The sequence below is a fragment of the Triticum urartu genome, chromosome 6 (assembly GCF_003073215.2).
Source record: "Triticum urartu cultivar G1812 chromosome 6, Tu2.1, whole genome shotgun sequence".
Taxonomy (NCBI): domain Eukaryota; kingdom Viridiplantae; phylum Streptophyta; class Magnoliopsida; order Poales; family Poaceae; genus Triticum; species Triticum urartu.
In genome coordinates, this window is record NC_053027.1 from 43,747,656 (window position 1) to 43,769,024 (window position 21,369).

At 43.2% G+C, this 21,369-nt stretch overlaps 1 long non-coding RNA gene across 1 annotated transcript; it reads right to left on the reverse strand.

Moving 5' to 3' along the window:
- Positions 1-597: 597 nt before the first annotated feature.
- LOC125516058 lies at positions 598-3,858 on the reverse strand. Its single transcript, XR_007287222.1, has 2 exons — positions 1,702-3,858; positions 598-1,117 (listed from the first exon to the last, which is right to left on the reverse strand). It is a non-coding gene; the product is annotated as an uncharacterized LOC125516058 (long non-coding RNA).
- Positions 3,859-21,369: the final 17,511 nt, after the last annotated feature.

Here is a 21,369-nt window from a genome sequence, read left to right on the forward strand (position 1 = left end):
AGCTCATACCTATCCATACAAGCTAAAATAGCGGCAGAAGATTCCATATCAAAAAGATAACCCTCAGGAATAGCAGGCATATTTTCATCATCACTATCATATTCGTATTCAGATTCAATAATTTCTTTTTCTCTAGCCCTAGCAATTTGTTCATCAAGAAATTCACCAAAGGGTACATTAGTATCAGGCATAGAAGCAGTTTCATCATAAGTATCATGCATAGCAGAAGTGGCATCATCAATAACATGCGACATATCGGAGCAAATAGCAGAAGCAGGTTTAAGTGTCGCTAGCCTACTCATAACAGAAGGTGAATCAAGTGCAGAGCTAGATGGCAGTTCCTTACCTCCCCTCGTAGTTAAGAGATAAATTATTGTCTTAGCGTCTTTCAAGTTCTTCATAGTGTCCAGTAGATATAAATCCCAAGTGACTCAAAGAATAGAGCTATGCTCCCCGGCAACGGCGCCATAAATTGATCTTGATAACCCACAAGTATAGGGGATCGCAACAACTTTCGAGGGTAGAGTTGTAAAAACCATAAATAAAATAAGATAAAATTAGATAACGATAATTTCAACGGCGTTGCCAAAACATTAATTAAAATAATAGAAATAACTACACTTAATTATTATTTTTATTACAGCAAATAGCATTTAGTCATGCACAACAATTCTTCTCCAAACCTCCCTATAGTTTATAGACCCTTGTCTCATTTCCTTCATACAAAGTAAATGCCAACTAATGGCCAGCCAAGCAAATTACACTTGTCCCTAGTACAGCCCACAAGAGGCACAAGTGGAGGCATGCATGCAAGACTAACCACGCATGCGTGCCAGATGTAATGCCTCTCCAAACCGACATAGCTATTCACCCCACTATAAATAGGAGCCATCCCTTTCACTGTGGCCACACACAATCATCCGCTGGAGAAACCCCTCTGCCTTTTCACCTTCTGCCACACTGCTATCTTCCCCTGCTGTGAAGCTCTTTGGGTTGCATGCGCCACCAGGTACTAATCAAGTACCTTGTTGTGTTAGCCCTTCTTGCTTGATTTCTTATCTATCTCCACCTCGGTTTGAATCAGTCCATAAGCATCTATTCACCTTGATCTATTTACCTTGCAGTAAAAAGAACAAAATATTTGCGTAAACACCCAAGTTAGTCAAAACTAATTAGATCAATTGCAAAAGCTTGTAAAAGTTTCTGTGAATGACATCCGTGGCTTGTACTAGATCTAACATGCCAAGAATCAAATCCTAGGTACTAGTAACTTGCTAAGATATGTATGTATGTATCCAAAAGATCAACCTTCCTGTGTATACTACCTTGTCCTATTTATTAATCCCTGCCAATCTGTAGCAAACACTGAGAGATTGATGTTTATAATCTACTCACAAGTAATTTTTTTGGAGTTTCACTGCCACTGTTTACTTCTATATGGTGTTCAAGGATGAGTAGCACTAGTTAGGAACATCATTTAGATCTAATCAGTAGCAATACCATGACCACACCATAGATTAAATCTTGATTAATTTCGTGGCCTTGAGATAAACAAAGAGAAAGAAGGCAATATGGCTGAGAGGGGAATAGTAGGGCCTGAGATAAAATGAACAATATATGCACATCCACATTCATATATACCAGGCACTTGTTGTGAAATTTGAAGCACTTCATGGAGAAGGAATCAGGATTAGTACTTACCAGTAGTAGCAGTAGGATGTGGCTACTCCACACCGTTAGCAGCAAAGTCATGGCAACCGAGCAGCGCCGGTGAAGCCGCACAGGCCCGACGCCTGTGGCTGCATGCCTTGTGCGTGTGGCTGCGCTGGGGGGAGGATGTAGGCATGGAGACGTCGTTGCCGCTGCAGCCGGTGGCAAGCCCACCGGACCTGGATCAGGCGGCGCTAGGATTGAGTGGTGGCGACGTTTTTGGCGGCGGCGGATCAAATAAATAGGGGGAAATGGTAGAGGGAGACGAGGGGAATCTGTTGGTGTCCGCCGTGTCGCCGTAGATGCCCGGACGGGGCAGATCGAGGCGACGGCGGCCGCGCTCTGTTCTTGGAGGAGAGAGAGAGGTGAGCGGGCTGGTTCTGTTCGTGGGATAGCAGAGAAGTTGAGTAGTCTTTCTGGATAGACACGGGCTGGGGCTTAACCAGCAAAGTACAAGTAGTACAGTACTAGGCTACTGTTTCCTTTTACTTATCATTTCTTTTATCACTCTCTGGACTGGATGACATACGTGCATGCTACTCTGATTTGGATGGCTTAGATGCATTTTATATCTCAATGAAACACTAGGACGTATCAGTACCTAGTTAATTAATTATGGCTTGCCCAACATGGCCGTGTTGCTGGATGTTTAGATTTTAATTAGGCATTATAAACATGTTTGTGAAATAATTATCATGAGTCGATCCCGGACTCGTAGGAGTCGCATCTGGTGGTTCCGAGTTGGTCGAAGCACTACCCGGCAAGTCGTCATCTCCTTGACCATGTCTTGATAAATTTTTTCCGGGCTATGGGTCATTTCTAAAATTTTGCATAAGAATTAAAAATAAATATTTTTCATAAATGAAATGAGATTTGCATCAGGTGGATCCACTAATTTGGCAATTGGACCAGATCAGGTGAAGTATCTGTATTGAGTAGTTGTGACCCGGGCAGGGCTACATTATAAATAAATATTTGGTGGGTAGGGGAGCTTATGTTGGTGAAGGCAACCCGGGTAGGGTTGGCTTGGATGGCGGGCTCCTCTACATAGGGTATCACATTAGGACACAACCAACTGGCGCTTACTTCAAAAGCGGCGCAAATCGTACTGACCATAGACCTGGAATGGGATGGGCTGAACCGACTACCCATGCCAAGTAGCTGCCTCTGCATGGGTGAGAAGGTGGCTGTAGCCGGGTAGGTACAGTCACCCTAGGGCGGGACCGCCGGTCAGGGGTTTTGACCCGCGGGCCTTTAGTAAGGCAAGGTGGAAAAGCAGAGGTAGTGTACGGGCTGGTTAAAGGTTCTGGTTCCTTGGTCTAGTCGTGCGCACGGGTAGCGCATGGACGACTTGTACCAAGTGATGCTATGGGCAAAGCAGTACACCTCTGATCAGAGTAAATGTAATATCACTCCCAGCTTCCGAGATTGGAAGTGCGTCGTGTGGGTTTTCCTCTAACACAGGATGTAAGATCCCACGTCGCTCTGTCCCAGTAGATTTTATGAATAAAATTTGGTTTTCAACAAAATTGGTTAAGGGAAAATATTTTTACCTATATAGGATTTTGAGATAATGGCTCGGTGGTGGTAGCTGTGACCGATAAAGTTTTTCCTCTTTAAAAACTCATGCATCCACTTTTCCCGACGACTTGCGGAGTACGTATTTTATACGTACTCAGCTGCACTTATGTTGTTTTTCAGAGCAAGAGAGTTATGAGAACTCCGAGGCGATAGAGAATGGTACTTATGATGAGTCTGGTCATCTTAACGACTTCGGTTATTCTAAAGTGGAGTATGACTATGAGGAAGTCGACAATCAAGGCTATGAAGAGTAGATGCCCTCCATGGTTGGTCTAAAAGGCTCGTACTAGAAGCGGGTGACGATCTATCGTCATGGCCGCATAGGCTTAGTCGACACTTGAGGTGTCCATGTAATAAAAGCTTGCCTACTCATGGCAGCTGCTCCGTCTTGTACATGACATTGTTCTCCTTAACTGATCCTGGCGCAACTCTAAAGTGACGGCTTCCGTTACGCCTGACTCTGTTGGACGTAACGGGGCGTCACAAGAGTATTCAACCCAAATTTATTGATTCGACACAAGGGGAGCCAAAGAATATTCTCAAGTATTAGCAGCTGAGTTGTCAATTCAACCACACCTGGAAACTTAATATCTGCAACAAAGTATTTAGTAGCAAAGTAATATGATAGTGGTGGTAGCGGCAACAAAAGTAAAGACAGCAAAGGTAATGTTTTTGGTATTTTGTAGTGATTGTAACAGTAGCAACGGGAAAGTAAATAAGCGAGAACCAGTATATGGAAAACTCATAGGCATCGGATCAGTGATGGATAATTATGCCGGATGCAGTTCATCATGTAACAGTCATAACATAGGGTGACACAGAACTAGCTCCAATTCATCAATGTAATGTAGGCATGTATTCCGTATATTGTCATACGTGCTTATGAAAAAGAACTTGCATGACATCTTTTGTCCTACCCTCCCGTGGCAGCGGGGTCTTATTGGAAACTAAGGGATATTAAGGCCTCCTTTTAATAGAGAACCGGAACAAAGCATTAGCACATAGTGAATACATGAACTCCTCAAACTATGGTCATCACCGGGAGTGGTCCCGATTATTGTCACTTTGGGGTTGCCGGATCATAACACATAGTAGGTGACTATAGACTTGCAAGATAGGATCAAGAACTCACATATATTCATGAAAACATAATAGGTTCAGATCTGAAATCATGGCACTCGGGCCCTAGTGACAAGCATTAAGCATAGCAAAGTCATAGCAATATCAATCTCAGAACATAGTGGATACTAGGGATCAAACCCTAACAAAACTAACTCGATTACATGATAAATCTCATCCAACCCATCACCGTCCAGCAAGCCTACAATGGAATTACTCACGCACGGCAGTGAGGATCATGAAATTGGTGATGGAGGATGGTTGATGATGATGACGGCGACGAATCCCCCTCTCCGAAGCCCCGAACAGACTCCAGATCATCCCCCTAGTCTTCATCTTTGGCGAGTATTTTTTATTATTTTTTCTAAGATGTTCCATGGAGTTTCAGGTCATTCCGTCTGCACATAAAACAACATCATGGCAATTCTGCTGAAAACAGCGTCAGTCCGGGTTAGTTCCATTCAAATCATACAAGTTAGAGTCCAAAACAAGGGCAAAAGTGTTTGGAAAAGTAGATACGACAGAGATGTATCAGAGACCAGAGACCCGCACTTGGCTCAGTAGGGGGTCAACGCAGTCTAAACTAGAACTACCATCTAGAGAAAAATTCTCACAAACAAAGCCTTCAGATCTGTTTTGGTGAGGGTAAATAAAGGAAGAGCATTCAATGCCATCATTAAGAGAAGTAACATCTACACCAATCTTAGCAGCAATGGCATTGAAGGAAGGATCATTAAAGTTGGAAAAGGAAGTGTGTTTCATACCCCGGGGTTTTTGCACTTCCAGGTTCTGAACCTCTTTGAGCTGTTGAGCCTTTTCAATAATGGTTCTCTTGTCACCAGCTACCCTGGCACTGGTTCTGGTGGCTTGAACAGGACACCATTTGGGAAGGTGCTTCTCCTTAGGAAGGGCAGGGAAGTCAGAGTTCTATTTTGAGTCCAAATTGTTTGGGAGTTCAGTTGTTTCAACAAGTGCCTCTTGATCCTCTTGTAGATCTACAGAACCTTCTAATTCCATCAGATCATCATCTTCCAGGAGCTCCATTTCCCTGAGGAGGTTGAATCCATCAGTTTCATCAAGCATAGAATTCAAGATCTTTTCCTGGATGCTGAATTGAGGAGTGTATGGAGAATCAGGGAGGCGTGTCTTGAGGACTGAAGTGGGTGTAGTTTCTCCAAGCATCTGATTGTGGCCAAAAGACTGGTGATGTTAGGGGCCCCAGAATTGGCAGCAGGCCCTTTATCTGATTCAGATCTAGAGCTCCTGTTGGATTCAGCATCTTCAGTAAGATTGGTACCAGTTTCAGCTGTAGAGACATATGTACCAGCAGAGAGGTTGGTGGAGGTGCCAGTTTCAGTGGGGGCTAAGGACTCCACCTCAATGAGTAGCCTGTAGATTTTATTCCCAACTCCAAAAAGCCTTTCAGCAGGGATTTTGGAGGGATCTTTACATAAGATTTTGACCCTAATAGTTTCATAGAATGACTTGAAATTATGCTACCAATCCACATCCAATAAGACCCCCAGAGTGGAAGTGATTTGATCCAGCATAGTCCAGTCACACCACTTGGGGGTTCAATTTCGTGATCTTCATCCAAGTTTCCTGGAGGTCCTCTTCAGCCTCAATCCTGCCTTTCCAGACTTCAACCTTGACTACAACATTGTCTTTTTAGACCAAAATAGGGGTATCCAGCAACTTGAACTATATCTATTTCAGGAGGGAATTTGACCAAGAATGTCCACTCATCTAGGGCATTGATTGGCCAGGGCCAGTTGGTTTTGTAAATGTCTGCAAACTCAGCGGCAAGTTCCTGCTTGGTCACTTCACCAGCTTCTACCAGAACAATCCCCACATTCTTCAGGGAGCCATGATACTGAGCATTTTCATCAGGTGGGTCTATGTGGTAGAACCCTAATCCTGGAGCAGCACTTCCAACATATCTAGCAGAACTGTGGGTTTTCCTTCTGACAGGGCAATTCTCAACTTTATGGGTAACCATTTTGTAGATAAAACAACTCTTGGGCTTGACACATTTATCCAAATGATCCTCAGGTTCCCCACCGTTGTAGCAGATCACCTTAGAGTATGCTATAAGGCCCGAAGCAGGGGCAGGAGCAGTTTTTTGGATGTCCTATCTCTGCTTTTGTTGATTCTTGCCTTGAGATTTCCCACTGATCTGAGAGTCAGAACCACCAACAGATTGATCTTGGGCAATTACAGGAGCCTGCTCAGATTGTGCCCCATTTGGGGTGGAGGTGGGTCGTAGCATTGCCCAACCGGCGCTCGCCCCCCCCATTGTGATAGGGAAATTCATCGGAGTTTCTGGTTTCTTCTCATCCTCCAGCCAGATGTTGTCTCTTAGGAAGCAGAAATAACCACCAGACAGCTCAATTGAAGCAGATTGCAAGCCTAATTTCAATCTTCTGCAGGTTTGGGGGAGAGGTAAGGTAGGGGATCCACCTGCTCCTGCTCTGGTGGCGTGCTGATGGGCATGAGTCCAGTCAAGCATTCCCATCTCGCAGCACGGCGTGGATCTCCTGAATTCACTTCCCCTTTCACCCATTGAACGAACGCAATCGGCGGCTCCCTGGGGTGGGGCATCCTGTGCTTCTCCGAGAAATCTCCTTCGAAGTAGATCCGCAGGGCTAGATTCAGCAGCTCCCAATCCACATGATCCTTGCACATCCGAGCATACTTGCGCGAGTGAGAGAGCGGATTTGGTCCCTCCTTGGCTTCCTCCCTCGTAGCTTCCTCCTCTGCTTCCCTCCATTCGCGCGTGCACTGGGTCCAGGAGAGAGCGTCCTCGCGGATCCGCATCGCCCGCTCCCTCAATCTCCTCCCTTGAGTCTCCCGCAGCACCACCGGCGCGACGGAGTTGAGCGGCTGGAGCATCCGCGGGAAGGCTTTGTAGACATGTGGGAGATGCATCTTGTACATCTGCCTGTCTTCCAGCCATTCCCCCGTGGATCTGGCCGACGACTCCATGGGGCGCGCGAGCGGACTTGCTGAGGGGGGCAGGCGCGCCCGGAGTCAGGAGGCGGTGGTGGCGGCGAGATCTATGGCGGCGGCGAGGGTGGAGGTAGTGGCGGGGGCGGCGACGAGGGTGGAGGTGGTGGCGGGGGCGAAGGGGATCGCGAGAGCGGTCATCTATTTGCCAATTATGTGAACTAAACAGTCAACATATAAAATAATGTAAATATATATAATATAGTTAGAAGGGAAACATAACTTGGACCTGGCGTTCCTATTCTTATATAGAAAAATAGAACAGACCTCTATGTTTTCTTCAAAAAAATACATAAATTGGGCTGCCAAAAATAAAACCTCGGATGGGAGGTCCATAGGCCGGCCGATACATGACGGCCCTAAGAAAATACAAACAGGCCTATGGACCTCCCATCCGAGGTCGTGGGCTGCGCATGTTAAAAATGAAAGCCTAGACGGGGCAGCCCAAAACCACGTCCAACACTTGCCAAAACTTCGTCCCTCGTTTTCTCTATGTTTCGCACACTCGACATTGTGTGGGTATTTTGACTGTGCATCATATGAAGATGTGATATGCATGAATGTTGATCAGCATGATGTTAACTGGTTGGTAGTTCCATTTTTGACCATGAATAAAACTTCCAACATGATGTTAACCCTATTTGAAAAGGCCATGTTAATATAAATGATCTGCATCTGAAAATTGAAGTTTCTTATCTGAAACTGAACTTGTAGTTTCTTATCTGAAACTGAAACTTGCAGTTTCTTCTCTGAGAATCACATTGTCTGCACTTTTATACTCCTATGAAACTACATTTTTTTAAGTGCTAAAAAATAGATCTCTAGAATTCATAAAATACTTCATATGCTCAATACTGCAAATCTGAAATTCAAAAGACATTCATATCTGAAAGTACTCTCAAAATACACAACACAAAACACAATTCACAACCTGCAAATACTGACAACCCTAAGCTCCTCCTCACAATTCACAACCTGCCCGACTATTGGGCAGGGGGGCAGCCCCCTCCTATTCCTCGGTGGCAGACAGCCGCCCCATGAGACAATGTGAACGGCGAGGGAAACGATGGCGGGGAAGCGTCGTCGGGCCAATTGCTTTTCTCCTCTTGCAGTTGGGTTCCGTCGACGAAGACTCCACCGGCTCGCTCTGGCAGGACACCCTCACAAACGGCACCCTGTAGATGCTTGATCCTTCAATCTCTGGTGGATGCTCCATCTGGGATTGATACTCCCACCACCGCTACCTCACGATCGGATTCGGTGAATCTGTTTGCTCCATGGCCTAGAGGAGCAGCTCTATGTACTCCGGCGTGACTCCCTCCGGGAGTATCGCCTCCTTTTCGCTCTGTTACAGATATTTGGCCATGGATGTCGCTGTCGCCGCTAGTTGGTCCTTATTGTCAAACCAAGACTATATCTCCAACATCCTAGCTAGCTTCACAGGGTCGCCGTCTGCGATCCTCACGTATCGGTTGTACTCCTCCATCGATCTGTTGGAAATATGCCCTAGAGGCAATAATAAAATGGTTATTATTGTATTTCCTTGTTCATGATAATTGTCTATTGTTCATGCTATAATTGTATTAACCGAAACCATAATACATGTGTGAATACATAGACCACAACATGTCCCTAGTAAGCCTCTAGTTGACTAGCTCGTTGATCAATAGATGGTTACGGTTTCCTGACCATGGACATTGGATGTCGTTGATAACGGGATCACATCATTAGGAGAATGATGTGATGGGCAAGACCCAATCCTAAGCCTAGCACAAGATCGTGTAGTTCATATGCTAAAGCTTTTCTAATGTCAAGTATCATTTCCTTAGACCATGAGATTGTGCAACTCCCGGATATCGTAGGAATGCTTTGGGTGTACCAAATGTCACAACGTAACTGGGTGGCTATAAAGGTGCACTGCGGGTATCTCCGAAAGTTTCTGTTGGGTTGGCACGAATCGAGACTGGGCCCACTCGGTAGGACATCATCATAATGTGCACAATGTGACCAAGGAGTTGCGGGATGATGTGTTACGGAACGAGTAAAGAGACTTGTCGGTAACGAGATTGAGCAAGGTATCGGGATACCGACGATCGAATCTCGGGGAAGTACTATACCGGTAGACAAAGGGAATTGTATACGGGATTGACTGAATCCTTGACATCGTGGTTCATCCGATGAGATCAACGTGGAACATGTGGGAGCCAACATGGGTATCCAGATCCCGATGTTGGTTATTGACCAGAGAGATGTCTCGGTCATGTCTGCATTATTCCCGAGCCCGTAGGGTCTACACACTTAAGGTTCGATGACGCTAGGGTTATAGGGAAAGTATGTACGCGGTTATCGAATGTTGTTCGGAGTCCCGGATGAGATCCCGGATGTCACGAGGAGTTCCGGAATGGTCCGGAGGTGAAGATTGATATATTGGACAAAGGGCTTTGGAGTCCGGAAGTGTTCCGGAGGTACTGAGTGATGATCAGCATGACCGTAAGGTGTTTCGGGAGCCCCGACAAGTGTTGGGGGGCTTCATGGGCCATGGGAAGGGGGCAAACCAGCCCACTAAGGGGCTGTGCGCCCCCCTCACCTATTCCCACGTGACCAGGGGGTTTGGGGCCCACCTCCTGGCTTGGGGGCCAAGTCACCCAAGGGGGAGATCCCATCTGCCCTGGCCGCTGCCCCCCCTAGGGGAAACCCTAGGGCGCCTCCCCTTGCCCTTGCCCCTATATATAGTGTAGGTTCTGGGGCTGCACAACACACGAGTCTCTCTCTCCCAAGGCGCAGCCCTACCTCTCTTCCTCCTCGTCTCTCGTAGTGCTTGGCGAAGCCCTGCTGGAGTACCGCACTCCTCCACCACCACCACGCCGTCGTGCTGCTGCTGGACGGAGTCTTACCCAACCTCTCCCTCTCTCCTTGCTGGATCAAGGCATGGGAGACGTCACCGGGTTGTACGTGTGTTGAACGCGGAGGCGCCGTCCGTTCGGCACTAGGATCATCGGTGATTTGGATCACGACGAGTACGACTCCATCAACCCCGTTCTCTTGAACGCTTCCGCTTAGCGATCTACAAGGGTATGTAGATGCACTCTCCTTCCCCTCGTTGCTGGTCTCTCCATAGATAGATCTTGGTGACACGTAGGAAAATTTTGAATTTCTGCTACGTTCCCCAACAGTGGCATCATGAGCTAGGTCTATGCGTAGTTTCTATGCACGAGTAGAACACAAAGTAGTTGTGGGCGTTGATTTTGTTCAATATGCTTACCGTTACTAGTCCAATCTTGATTCGGTGGCATTGTGGGATGAATCGGCCCGGACCAACCTTACACGTACGCTTACGTGAGACCGGTTCCACCGACTGACATGCACTAGTTGCATAAGGTGGCTGGCGGGTGTTTGTCTCTCCCACTTTAGTCGGATCGGATTCGATGAAAAGGGTCCTTATGAAGGGTAAATAGCAATTGGCATATCACCGTTGTGGTTTTGCATAGGTAAGAAACGTTCTTGCTAGAAACCCATAGCAGCCACGTAAAACATGCAACAACAATTAGAGGACGTCTAACTTGTTTTTGCAGGGTATGCTATGTGATATGGCCAAAAGGATGTGATGAATGGTATATGTGATGTATGAGATTGATCATGTTCTTGTAATAGGAATCACGACTTGCATGTCGATGAGTATGACAACCGGCAGGAGCCATATGAGTTGTCTTAATTTATTTATGACCTGCATGTCAATGAAAACGCCATGTAATTACTTTACTTTATTGCTAACCGTTAGCCATAGTAGTAGAAGTAATAGTTGGCGAGGCAACTTCATGAAGACACGATGATGGAGATCATGATGATGGAGATCATGGTGTCATGCCGGTGATGATGGTGTTCATGTCGCGCCTCGAAGATGGAGATCAAAGGCACAAAATGATATTGGCCATATCATGTCACTTTATGATTTGCATGTGAAGTTTGTCATGTTTACATCTTATTTGCTTAGAACGACGGTAGCATAAATAAGATGATCCCTCGCAATAATTTCAAGAAAGTGTCCCCCCTAACTGTGCACCGTTGCTAAGGTCCATTCTTCCGAAGAACCACATGATGATCGGGTGTGAAAGATTCCAACGTTCACATACAACGGGTGTAAGACAGATTTACACATGCAAACACTTAGGTTGACTTGACGAGCCTAGCATGTACAGACATGGCCTCGGAACACGGAAGACCGAAAGGTCGAGCATGAGTCGTATGGTAGATACGATCAACATGAAGATGTTCACCGATGTTGACTAGTCCGTCTCTCGTGATGATCGGACACGGCCTAGTTGACTCGGATCATGTAATCACTTAGATGACTAGAGGGATGTCTATCTGAGTGGGAGTTCATAAGATGAACTTAATTATCCTGAACATAGTCAAAAGGTCTTCGCAAATTATGTCGTAGCTCGCGCTTTAGTTCTACTGTTTAGATATGTTCCTAGAGAAAAATTAGTTGAAAGTTGATAGTAGCAATTATGCGGACTAGGTCCGTAAACTGAGGATTGTCCTCATTGCTTCTTAGAAGGCTTATGTCCTTAATGCACCGCTCAGTGTGTTGAACCTCGAGCATCGTTTGTAGATGTTCGGAAACATCTGACATACACGTTTTGATGACTACGTGATAGTTCGGTACGTAATATAACGGTTTAGAGTTGAGGCACCGAAGACGTTTTTGAAACGTCACGAAACATATGAGATGTTTCGAGGGCTGAAATTGGAATTTCAGGCTCGTGCCCACGTTAAGAGGTATAAGACCTCCGACGATTTTCTTAGCCTGCAAACTAAGGGAGAAAAGCTCAATCGTTGAGCTTGTGCTCAAATTGTCTGAGTACAACAATCATTTGAATCGAGTGGGAGTTAATCTTCCAGATGAGATAGTGATGGTTCTCCAAAGTCATTACCACCAAGCTGCTAGAGCTTCGTGATGAACTATAATATATCAGGGACATATATGATGATCCTTGAGATATTCGCGATGTTTGACACCGCGAAAGTAGAAATCAAGAAGGAGCATCAATTGTTGATGGTTGGTGAAACCACTAGTTTCAAGAAGGGCAAGGGCAACAAGGGATACTTCATGAAATGGCAATTCAGCTGCTGCTCTAGTGAAGAAACCCAAGGTTGAACCCAAACCCGAGACTAAGTGCTTCTGTAATAAGGGGAACAGCCACTGGAGCAGAATTACCCTAGATACTTGGTAGATTAGAAGGCTGGCAAGGTCGATAGAAGTATATTGGATATACATTGTGTTGATGTGTACTTTACTAGTACTCCTAGTAGCACCAAGGTATTAGATACCGGTTCGGTTGCTAAGTGTTAGTAACTCGAAATAAAAGCTACGGAATAAACGGAGACTAGCTAAAGGTGAGCTGACGATATGTGTTGGAAGTGTTTCCAATGTTGATATGATCAAGCATCGCACACTCCCTCTACCATCGAGATTGGTGTTAAACCTAAATAATTGTTATTTGGTGTTTGCGTTGAGCATAGACATGATTGGATTATGACTATCGCAATACGGTTATTCATTTAAAGAGAATAATAGTTACTCTGTTTATTTGAATAATACCTTCAATGGTCTTGCACCTAAAATGAATGGTTTATTGAATCTCGATCGTAGTGATACACATGTTCATGCCAAAAGATATAAGATAGTAATGATAGTACCACGTACTTGTGGCACTGCCATTTGAGTCATGTTGGTATAAAACGCATGAAGAAGCTCCATGTTGATGGATCTTTGGACTCACTCATTTTTGAAAAGATTGAGACATGCGAACCATGTCTATTGGTAGATATGCATGAAGAAACTCCATGCAGATGTATCGTTTGGACTCACTTGATTTTGAATCACTTTAGACATGCAAATCATACCACATGGGCAAGATGACTGAAAGGCCTCGTTTTCAGTAAGATGGAACAAGAAAGCAACTTGTTCGAAGTAATACATTTTGATGTGTGTTGTCCAATGAGTGCTGAGGCACGCAGTGGATATCGTTATGTTCTTACTTCATAGATGATTTGAGTAGATGCTGAGTATATTTACTTGATGAAACACAAGTCTGAATTATTGAAAGGTTTAAGTAATTTCAGAGTAAAGTTGAAGATCGTCGTGACAAGATGATAAAATGTCTATGATATGATCATAGAGATGAATATCTGAGTTACGAGTTTGGCACACAATTAAGACATTGTGGAAATTGTTTCCCAACTAATACCGCCTGGACCACCATAGTGTGATGGTGTGTCCGAACATCACAACTGCACCCTATTGGATATGGTGCATACCATGATGTCTCTTATCGAATTACCACTATTTTTTATGGGTTAGGCATTAGAGACAACCGCACTCACTTTAAATAGGGCACCACACAATTCCGTTGAGACGACTGATACGTCTCCAACGTATCTATAATTTTTGATTGCTCCATGCTATATTATCTACTATTTTGGATTATATTGGGCTTTATTTTCCACTTTTATATTATTTTTGGGACTAACCTATTAACCGGAGGCCCAGCCCAGAATTGCTGTTTTTTTGCCTATTTCAGTGTTTCGGATAAACAGAATATCAAACGGAGTCCAAACGGAATAAAATCTTTGGAAACGTGATTTTCTCACCGAACGTGATCCAGGAGACTCGGACCCTACTGCAAGGGATCAAAGAGGTGGTCACGAGGGTGGGGGCGCCCCCCCTAGGGCGCGCCCCCTGCCTCGTGGGTCCCTCGGTGCTCCACCGACATACTCCTTCCTCCTATATATACACACATACCCCCAAACGATCAGAACAGGAGCCAGAAACCTAATTCCACCGCCGCAACTTTCTGTATCCACGAGATCCCATCTTGGGGCCTGTTCCGGAGCTCCGCCGGAAGAGGGCTGTCATCACAGAGGGCTTCTACATCATCCTAGCCCCTGCGATGAAGTGTGAGTAGTTTACCTCAGACCTTCGGGTCCATAGTTAGTAGCTAGATGGCTTCTTCTCTCTCTTTGAATCTCAATACAAAGTTCTCCCCCTCTCTTGTGGAGATCTATTCGATGTAATCTTCTTTTTGCGGTGTGTTTGTTGAGATCGATGAATTGTGGGTTTATGATCAAGTCTATCTATGAATAATATTTGAATCTTCTCTGAATTCTTTTATGCATGATTGGTTATCTTTGCAAGTCTCTTCTAATTATCCGTTTGGTTTGGCCAACTAGATTGGTAGTTCTTGCCATGGGAGAAGTGCTTAGCTTTGGGTTCGATCTTGCGGTATCCTTACCCAGTGACAGAAGGGGCAGCAAGGCACGTATTGTATCGTTGCCATCGAGGATAACAAGATGGGGTTTATTTCATATTGCATGAATTTATCTCTCTACATCATGTCATCTTGCTTAAGGCGTTACTCTGTTTTTTAACTTAATACTCTAGATGCATGCTGGATAGCGGTCGATGAGTGGAGTAATATTGGTAGATGCAGAATCGTTTCGATCTACTTGTCACGGACGTGATGCCTATATACATGATCATGCCTAGATATTCTCATAATTATGCACAATTCTATCAATTGCTCAACAGTAATTTGTTCACCCACCGTAGAATACTTATGCTCTTGAGAGAAGCCACTAGTGAAACCTATGGCCCCCAGGTCTATTCTCATCATATCAATCTCCATCACTTTTATATTTTTTTGCTATTTACTTTGACTTTACTTTTTACTTTGCATCTTTATATCAAAAATACCAAAAATATTATATCTATCAGATCTCACTCTCGTAAGTGATCGGGAAGGGCTTGACAACCCCTAATCGCTTTGGTTGCGAGTAGCTATCGCTTTGTGCAGGTACGAGGGACTTGAGCGTGGGCTCCTACTGGATTGATACCTTGGTTCTCAAAAACTGAGGGAAATACTTACGCTACTCTGCTGCATCATCCCTTCCTCTTCGGGGAAAACCAACGCAAGCTCAAGACGTAGCAAGAAGGATTTCTGGCGCCATTGTCGGGGAGGTTCGCGCAAGTCAAGATTTGACTCCCGACAACGAGCCATTTCTGGCATCGTTGCCGGGGAGTCTATGCAAAAAGTCAACATACCAAGTACCCATCACAATCCCTATCTCTCGCATTACATTATTTTCCATTTGCCTCTCGTTTTCCTCTCCCCCACTTCACCCTTGCCATTTTATTCGCCCTTTCTCTCTCTATCCTCCCTCTCTTTTTGCGCGCTTGCCTTTTGTTTGCTCGTATGGTTGGAATAGTTGTTTATTTATTACTAAACAGAGAACTAAAGATCTATGGATCCTCATCCGCTTGCTAATCTTTTTAAGGGATCCAATTATGATGAACCAATTCCTAGTGATTTGGATATCTTTATAAGCTTTTGCCTGAAATCCGTAAATCTGAAAATCGTGATGAAGTGCTTTATGAAGTGACTCATGATAGATATTTGAATAAAAAGCATGATTGCAATGATTTTGTTATAAATTCTCTTGATGTCAATTGTGCTAATAATATGCAAAACCCTAAGCTTGGGGATGCTAGTTTTGCTATGTCTACTACTTGTTGTAATGATCATGATTGGGGTGATTCTTCTTATGATATTGAAAATTTATTTAAACCCCATGATGAATATGAGATTGATAATAGTGTTTGCAATATTATTGAAAGTGGGTTTGGAAGAGTGTCAACTTTAGATCCCACATATTTGGAGAATGTTCAATCTTATGAAAATCTTGATAAAAGTGGGTTTGGAGAAGTCATGACTTTAGTTAATGTTAATCCCACTATTTTGGAAGACTGTCAACTTTGCATGCATGTGGATCATGTTGAAAATATTGTATGTGATAGCTATTTTGTTGAATTTTCTTATGATCCTACATGTAATTACTATGAGACAGGAAAATATGGTTGTAGAAATCTTCATGTTACTAAATTATCTCTCGTTATGTTGAGATTGCTATTGTTTCTTTCCGCTTCCTTGCATATGCTAGTTTTTGCTTGCCTTGACAATTTGTTTTCCTATAAGATTCCTATGCATAGGAAGTATGTTAGATTTAGATGTGTTTGTCACATGTTTTATGATGCCCTCTTTGTGCTTCAATTCTTGTCTTTCATGTGAGCATCATTAAAATTATCAATGCCTAGCTAAAAAGGCTTTTAAGAAAAGCGCTTGTTGGGAGACAACCCAATATTTTTCCTTGCTGTTATTAAATAAATAAATTATTTAGCCTCTGTTTTGGTTGTGTTTTTTTGTGTTTAATTAGTGTTTGTGCCAAGTAGAACCGTTGGGAAGACTTGGGGAAAGTCTTGTTGAACTTGCTGTAAAAAAACAGAAACTTTAGCGCTCACGAGAACTGCTGTCATTTTTATTTTAAGAGTGCTATTTAGTTAATTATTTTTTAAGATGATTAATAGATAAATTCCTCACGTCCAGCAATTTATTTTAGAATTTTTGGGGTTCCAGATTCTGTGCTAGCTACAGATTACTACAGACTGTTCTGTTTTTGACAGATTCTGCTTTTCGTGTGTTGTTTGCTTATTTTGATGAATCTATGGCTAGTAAAATAGTTTATAATCCATAGATAAGTTGGAATACAGTAGGTTTAACACCAATATAAATAAATAATGAGTTCATTACAGTACCTTGAAGTGGTCTTTTGTTTCTTTCGCTAACGGAGTTCACGAGTTTTCTATCTTGAGTTTTGTGTTGTGAAGTTTTCAAGTTTTGGGTGAATTCTTTTGATGGATCATGGAACAAGGAGTGGCAAGAGCCTAAGATTGGGGATGCCCATGGCACCCCCAACATAATCCAAGGACACCAAAAAGTCAAAGCTTGGGGATGCCCCGGAAGGCATCCCCTCTTTTCGTCCACTTCCATCGGTAATTTACTTGGAGCTATATTTTTATTCACCAACATGATATGTGTTTTGCTTGGAGCGTCTTGTATTATTTGTGCCTTTGTTTGTTAGTATGCCACAATCATCCTTGCTGTACACACCTTTTGAGAGAGCCATACCTGAATTAAAATTTGATAGAATACTCTATGTGCTTCACTTATATCCTTTGATCTAGATAATTTTGCTCTATGTGCTTCACTTATATCTTTTGAGCTAGATAATTTTGCTCTATGTGCTTCACATATATTTTTGAGCGTTATAAGTTTTCTCTATGTGCTTCACTTAGATCTTTTAGAGCACAGTGGTGGATTCGTTTTAAAGAAACTATTGATCTCTCATGCTTCACTTATATTAATTTGAGAGTCTCTTAATGGCATAGTAATTTGCCTAATAATAATATGCTTGGTATTCAAGATTTGTGAAACTTTCTTTTGAGTGTGTTGAATACTAATAAAAGATTGAAGCATGCTAATTGTTTTGAGATATGGAGGTGATAATATTGAAGTCATGCTAGTTGAGTAGTTGTGAATTTAAAGAATACTTGTGTTGAAGTTTGTGATTCCCGTAGCATGCACGTATGGTGAACCGTTATGTGATGAAGTCGTAGCATGATTTATTTATTGATTGTCTTCCTTATGAGTGGCGGTCGGGGACGAGCGATGGTCTTTTCCTACCAATCTATCCCCCTAGGAGCATGCGCGTAATACCTTGCTTTGGTAACTTCTAAATTTTTTCAATAAGTATATGAGTTCTTTATGACTAATGTTGAGTCCATGGATTATACGCACTCCCACCCTTCCACCCTTGCTAGCCTCTCTAATACCACGCACCTTTCGCCGGTATCATACACCTACCATATACCTTCCTCAAAACAGCCACCATACCTACCTATTATGGCATTTCCATAGCCATTCCGAGATATATTGCCATGCAACTTTCCACCATCTAGTTCATCATGACACATCCATCATTGTCATATTGCTTAGCATGGTCATGTAGTTGACATAGTATTTGTGGCAAAGCCACCGTTCATAATTCTTTCATACTTGTCACTGTTGATTCATTGCATATCCCGGTACACCGCCGGAGGCATTCATATAAAGTCATACTTTGTTTTAGTATCGAGTTGTAATCGTTGAGTTGTAAATAAATAGAAGTGTGATGATCATCATTCAATAGAGCATTGTCCCCCAAAAAAGGAAAGGCCAAAGAAAAAAAGAAGGCCCAAAAAAAGGGGCAATGGTACTATCCTTTTTTTCCACACTTGTGCTTCAAAATAGCACCATGATATAGCGAGTTTCATATATTGTGCTTCAAAGTAGCACCATGTTCTTCATATAGAGAGTCTCATATGTTGTCACTTTCATATACTAGTGGGAATTTTACGTTATAGAACTTGGCTTGCATATTCCAATGATGGGCTTCCTCAAATTGCCCTAGGTCTTCGTGAGCAAGCAAGTTGGATGCACACCCACTAGTTTCTTTTGTTGAGCTTTCATACATTTATAGCTCTAGTGCATCCGTTGCATGGAAATCCCTACTCACTCACATTGATATCTATCGATGGGCATCTCCATAGCCCGTTGATACGCCTAGTTGATGTGAGACTATCTTCTCCTTTTTGTCTTCTCCACAACCACCATTCTATTCCACCTATAGTGCTATATCCATGGCTCACGCTCATGTATTGCGTGAAGATTGAAAAAGTTTTGAAAAAGTTAGAGTATGAAACAATTGCTTGGCTTGTCATCGGGGTTATGCATGATTTAAATACTTTGTGTGGGGAAGATGGAGCATAGCCAGACTATATGATTTTGTAGGGATAACTTTCTTTGGCCATGTTATTTTGAGAAGACATAATTGCTTTGTTAGTATGCTTGAAGTATTATTATTTTCTATGTCAATATAAACTTTTGTCTTGAATCTTTCTAATCTGAATATTCATAACACAATTAAGAAGATTTGCATTGAAATTATGCCAAGTAGCACTCCGCACCAAAAATTCTCTTTTTATCATTTACCTACTCGAGGACGAGCAGGAATTAAGCTTGGGGATGCCTGATACTTCTCCAACATATCTATAATTTTTGATTGCTCCATGCTCTATTATCTACTGTTTTGGACTATATTGGGCTTTATTTTCCACTTTTATATTATTTTTGGGACTAACCTATTAACCGGAGGCCCAGCCCAGAATTGCTGTTTTTTGCCTATTCCAGTGTTTCGTATAAACAGAATATCAAACGGAGTCCAACGGAATAAAATCTTCGGAAACGTGATTTTCTCACCGAACATGATCCAGGAGACTTGGAGCCTACTACAAGGGATCAAAGAGGTGGTCACGAGGGTGGGGGGCGCCCCCCCCCCCCAGGGCGCGCCCCCTGCCTCGTGGGCCCCTCGGTGCTCCACTGACGTACTCCTTCCTCCTATATATACACACGTACCCCCAAACAATCAGAACAGGAGCGAAAAACCTAATTCCACCGTTGCAACTTTCTGTATCCACGAGATCCCATCTTGGGGCCTGTTCCGGAGCTCCGCCGGAAGAGGGCCGTCATCACGGAGGGCTTCTACATCATCCTAGCCCCTCCGATGAAGTGTGAGTAGTTTACCTCAGACCTTCGGGTCCATAGTTAGTAGCTAGATGGCTTCTTCTCTCTATTTGAATCTCAATACAAAGTTCTCCCCCTCTCTTGTGGAGATCTATTCGATGTAATCTTCTTTTTGCGGTGTGTTTGTTGAGACCGAAGAATTGTGGGTTTATGATCAAGTCTATCTATAAATAATATTTGAATCTTCTCTGAATTCTTTTATGCATGATTGGTTATCTTTGCAAGTCTCTTCGAATTATCCGTTTGGTTTGGCCAACTAGATTGGTAGTTCTTGCCATGGGAGAAGTGCTTAGCTTTGGGTTCAATCTTGCGGTGTCCTTAACCAGTGACAGAAGGGGCAGCAAGGCACGTATTTTATCGTTGCCATCGAGGATAACAAGATGGGGTTTATTTCATATTGCATGAATTTATCTCTCTACATCATGTCATCTTGCTTAAGGCGTTACTCTGTTTTTAACTTAATACTCTAGATGCATGCTGGATAGCGGTCGATGAGTGGAGTAATAGTAGTAGATGCAGAATTGTTTCGATCCACTTGTCACGGACGTGATGCCTATATACATGATCATGCCTAGATATTCTCATAATTATGCACAATTCTATCAATTTCTCAACAGTAATTTGTTCACCCACCGTAGAATACTTATGCTCTTGAGAGAAGTCACTAGTGAAACCTATGGCCCCTGGGTCTATTCTCATCATATCAATCTCCATCACTTCTATATTGTTTTGCTATTTACTTTGCCTTTACTTTTTACTTTGCATCTTTATATCAAAAATACCAAAAATATTATATCTATCAGATCTCACTCTCGGAAGTGACCGTGAAGGGTTTGACAACCCCTAATCGCGTTGGTTGCGAGTAGCTATCGCTTTGTGCAGGTACGAGGGACTTGAGCGTGGGCTCCTACTGGATTGATACCTTGGTTCTCAAAAACTGAGGGAAATACTTACGCTACTCTGCTGCATCATCCCTTCCTCTTCGGGGAAAACCAACGCAAGCTCAAGACGTAGCAACGACACCGTATGAACTATGGTTTAGAGAAACCTAAGTTGTCATTTCTTAAAAGTTTTGGGCTGCGATGCTTACGTGAAAAAGTTTCAGGCTGATAAGCTCGAACCCAAAGCGGATAAATGCATCTTCATAGAATACCCAAAAATAGTTGGGTATACCTACTATTTCAGATCCGGAAGCAAAAGTGATTATTTCTAGAAACGGATCCTTTCTCGAGGAAAAGTTTCTCTCGAAAGAATTGAGTGGGAGGATGGTGGAGACTTGATGAGGTTATTGAACCGTCACTTCAACTAGTGTGTAGCAGGGCACAGGAAGTTGTTCATGTGGCACCTACACCAATTGAAGTGGAAGCTTATGATTGTGATCATGAAACTTTGGATCAAGTCACTACCAAACCTCATAGGTCGACAAGGATGCATA